Raw genomic sequence first — 5,240 nt, 5'->3', positions numbered from 1 at the left:
ATAAATATATATTATTTAATTATTTTTAATATATATTTTATATTTATATTTTAACTTATTTTTATAATCGTGGATTTTAATATAGGCTTATGTATTGTACTCGGTGCAACATCTTTTTAATTAGACTTTTTTTGTTAAATATCAGAATTTTTTGTTTGTCTGTTTTTTTTTTTCTTTAAAGACAAACAATGACTTCTATGTTTTAACTCTTATTCACTGAAAATAACTAAGTGTAGTTTTTACGCTCTTTTCAATTATTAAAATGAAAAATAATTTAAAAAAATATTATTTTTTTGCTAATTTTGCCATTCGATTTTATTTGTAATAAAAAAATCAAGAATAATTATCAGTTTTTATAAGTTTTGATTTTTTTAATCAATTTTACATTTATTTTGTTTGTTCATAATAATATGTTTTTTTAGAATTTTTTTTTTTACATTCTCTAATGCATATTGTTATATTTTTGTATCGAAATTTTTAGTACTCATTATTCATATAAAATTTTTAATTATTTCTATTAATACATGTTCTTTTGTATGGAACTTAGTTAATTTTTATTTAATTTTGTATAATTTGACTATATAGGCAGGACACTACACGTAAACCGCTATAGCCTATAGCGGTTTACACTCACACACACAAACACACGTAAACCGTTGCTGCCAGCAGCGGTTTACACTCACACACTCACACACATAAACCGCGGCTAGTTGTAGCGGTTTATGTACACCTGTAAACCGCTACTGCCAGTAGCGGTTTACATAAAATAGTGAAACAATGCATTTGCGTATATAAAACTGAAACAATGTATTTACGTAATATTGGGGCTCAAACAATTTATAAGCGTAAATTGTCCTTTTTTTTAATTTATAGTTATAATATTTAATGGAGAGTGCTAAAAATGAAGAATTAGCTAGTGTATGTTAGCTCAATCCTAAGGGAAAAAGAAAAGGTCGATTACCTAACATTTTTCTTTCAGTTTAATTTTGATGTAACAGTGTTCAATCATCTTTTTTATGATTATTTATGTAATCAACATAAAAGATAATTATTAAAAAAAGATTAAAATTTATTTTATTTAATATTTATTAATTATCGTGACAATTAATAAATATTAAATAAGATAAATTTTAACTGTTTTTAGTTAATTTATTTTAATTATCAAATATTTTCGTTATTTTTAATGATGTGATATTATGTAATTATTAGATATATGCATGCATGTAAAAATATTTTGTAATAACAGTACATTATTAGAATTAAATTCTTTTTCTTTATGTGAATAATAACCTTGCTCTAGAGTAGGGGTGGGCAAAAAAATCCAAATTTTGGATTTTAATCCAAATCCAAACTAAACCATTTAAAAAAAACCAGTTTTAAACCAAAAAAAATCCAAACCAAATTATATTTATTTTATAATTTGGTTTTTGATCCAATCCATTTAAATGGTTTTAAATCCGGATCCAGATCCAGATCCAAATTAAGATCCAAATCTTAAAAAACTAATTTGATTGAATTTAATTGACAAAAAGATTAGTACGTAAAATATTTCTCAATGAATATACTTAATCATGACTTTATATTATTGTACGTGTTTTCATTAGAGTTTTATAGCTTAATTATTTTGTATTCATTCTCTTATATCTATAACCATACAAATATATTACTTGATACCAGTACTAAAAATATTATCAAGCGATGTTGATAAAGACATAATTTAAAATCTCCCAAATTGGATTTACGAGCAACCTCGTTGACCACAATCTCTTGGTTATTTCTTTCACGTTAAAATTTTCTACAAATATAAGCATCATGTCGCATAATTGGTGCGGTACATATCTAAATGCAAAATCTCATGCCATTGATTTAATATAATATGTTAAATAAATAACTATTTTAAGTATATACTAAAATTAGTCATCAAGATAGAATATAATATTAGAATATAAAATATATATTAATAATGAATTAAATTACACACACATATATATAGATTTTTTTGTGGTATTCTTTTGATGTCTTGAGAATGATTAAATGTTATATAGATTAGTTATTGTCATTAGATTTATATAGAACCAAATTCTAGTTGTAAACTTGTAATGAACCTACACACTTTAAAATGACTTTAGTATTAATTTTACTTTTAAAAAAATTATGGTTTGAAAATTAAATTTCTAAAAACTGGTTTCAAAAGTGGATTTTTTGTTAAAATATCTAGTTTGAAAATTGGATTTTTAGAAACTAGTTTTAAAATTGGATTTTTGGTTGAAGAAACTGGTTTTAAAAAATCTGGTTTTAAAGCTGGATTTTATAAAAAAAAACCAGATTTTAGATTTGAATTAAAAAAACCATATTTTAGATATGAATTTTAAAAAAAACCAAATTTAAAACCGGTTTTATATGTAAAACTGAATTTAAAATCGGTTTATAAGTAAAACCGGATTTAAATTATAAAACCGGTTTAAAACCAGTTTTTATTTTTTCAAACCGGTTTAAAACCGGTTTCTCTCTTCAATCCAGTTCTGGTTTGGTTTTATGAACCATAAAACTGGTTCTGAAATGGATCCAATTTGGATTTACAAAAATCCAAACCATGTCCACCCCTACTCTAGAATATGAATTTGATGAAACTATATAAATATATCTTCACTCTAGTAGTAGCTATGCAATTTACTTTTTAATTATTTTATTAAATTTGTATTATGAGTATTTTTAATCGTAATTAATTCTTTATTAAATTATCTTTTATCTACTATAAAAATATATATTATTTTAATTTATTATTTATTATTTTAGTTTTTATTAATTATTATGTCACTATAATAAAATAAACCAATAAAGGTTTAAAATATCATATATAGTACTTCGAAAGCTAATCAACTAATAATAATCAAGCATATAACATATACAATGGATAAATTTAAAGTACAGCAAGTAATAGACAAAACCATGACTCTAGGAACAAGCACATACACCAATATATAATCATTGAGATTAAGCTTAATATATATATCTGTAGTATAACTTTTTATTTCAAAAATAAATATGTAAATAATAATAATAATAATAATAATAATAATAAATAACGGCATTAATTATTCAATAAAATAATGTATGTATTCAATAATGAAAGAATGTTATTAAATACAAATTTTGTGTTGTGGTATCCTTACAATTGAATATATGTATCTATTTGCAATTCAAGTTAAAAAAAAATTCTAATTCTAAGAACATTAGAAGAATTACTCAGCTCCATATAGAGAGATAGACATCAATTAAACTTGGAGCTGAACTAATTAACAAATCCCAATAGTTAATTAATTGGCTTCACATGCTTATTATTATGATTTAGTTGGATCCCCCTTTGATGGGTTTGGAGATGCTTTTGGAAGCATTTGCATAAAAATCCCATAATCTTCTTCTTTCAATGGCCTCCATGCTTCTCCAAATTTAGGAGTTGCAACCAAAATTACCAACATAATCACAATGGCTATTAATAGTATCCTCCTATAAGAGAAAATCATATCTCCAAAAAAAAGAATGTAACAAAATATTAATAACTAGTGCACTTTAATTTGTATGTGGTATTATATGCTGAATTTGGAAGGCAACGAAATTGGAAAATACTTTCAAATAATATATATGAAAGTTAGTTTGAGTTTGTGAAATATAATGGATGTGATGAAGAAGAAAATGCAGTATCTATAACATATATATAGGGTTTGGAGGAGGAAAAGTTTTGCTTGACTTTTCATGCAGTTTGAATTGAATAATAAAAGCTATAATAATAATAATAACAAAATGAGAAGATTATTATTATTGAATAGATCAAAATGAAGTGACTTGAAACCCAATCGCCCCTCACCTACCTAGAAACTGCTTCTTGATCCCTTTATATGTATATAATAAGTCTTCGTTTCAAGATATGAATCCAGATTATTAGGAAGAATAAAATAATTAATTAATTTAATCTAAGTTCGTTTTCAATAGTGAATAATTAAGTACGTACGTACTTCAATTTGAGTTGAGTTTGTTTTGCTTAATGCCTTAATGGTCTCTAAAGTAACAGTAAAATAGAGATACAGACAAATTTTTAAAATTAGAAACTAAAATTTTAATAACATTTTATATATAAATATATATTTTAATTTTAATTAATTAATTTCAAACACAATATACTAAAAGTTATTTTACTTTCTATCTCTCAATCTCAGTCTCTTAGGTAGTGTTTATTTTGAGGTACTGAGATTGAGATTCAGTATCATGTTTATTGGTTTTTCAGTATGTCAGTACCTCCAAAAAATAGGGATAGAGGACTAAAATTTTTAGAGATAAAGACTGAAACTTTAATAATATTTTATACCTAAAGTATTCTCATTTCAATTAATTAATTTCAATTTTACCTTTTATACAAATTAAATTAGAGTTTTATTCGTTTCAATTTCTATCTTCTATTTTGCACCAAATAGAATATTAAGATTTATTTTAATCTCTGCCTCTTAATTTTATTCTCTCGGTCTCAATTTTTTTGTCTTTGTCTCTCTATCAAACACTACCTAATTAGTCTCTTCCAAATGTACCCAAACTCCCATTAATCTTGTTATATTGTGGCAGATCAACAATAACAATGCACTAAATGCGTGTTTAATTTTCGTTTTGTAACTCCTAATAATATAACTATTAATTAATTTTTCTATTTATATAACCCATAAATGCCGTACAAATTGTTCAAGGGATTGGATCCACTATTTATTAAAGAAAACTGACTAGTTCTTTCAAAGTAAACAATTTTCTATCAAGATAAAATCTTTGACCATAATATCACCAAAAAATTCAAATTATTTCTCATCACCCGATTTCCACCGTAACCCACAGTTAAGGGAAATATCTTTTAACAAGTACGCTTGTTATTTTTTACGTGGGAGAGAGAAGTATATAACAAGAAGCTGTGAATAGAAGTGTGTTTTACATTAGTATGGGATGTACAAATCGGATGCACCGATTTGTTTGTTTTATTTTTTTTTCAAACAAACAATCACAAATCGGACGGTTCGATTTGTGAATTCGAAAAAAAAAATTTAATGTTAAAATCGGACCGTCCGATTTTTATTTTAAAAAATAAAAAAATAAAAGATACAAAACGGACCCTTCGATTTGTAGTTTATTTTTTTCTCCAACAAATCGGACCCTCCGATTTGTAATTTATTTTTCTCTTCAAACAAATCGGACGTCCGATTTGA

Source organism: Arachis duranensis, chromosome 2 (assembly GCF_000817695.3).
Source record: "Arachis duranensis cultivar V14167 chromosome 2, aradu.V14167.gnm2.J7QH, whole genome shotgun sequence".
In the NCBI taxonomy this organism is placed as follows: domain Eukaryota; kingdom Viridiplantae; phylum Streptophyta; class Magnoliopsida; order Fabales; family Fabaceae; genus Arachis; species Arachis duranensis.
The sequence above is the reverse complement of the archived record's forward strand: the minus strand, read 5'-3'. Positions refer to the sequence as shown.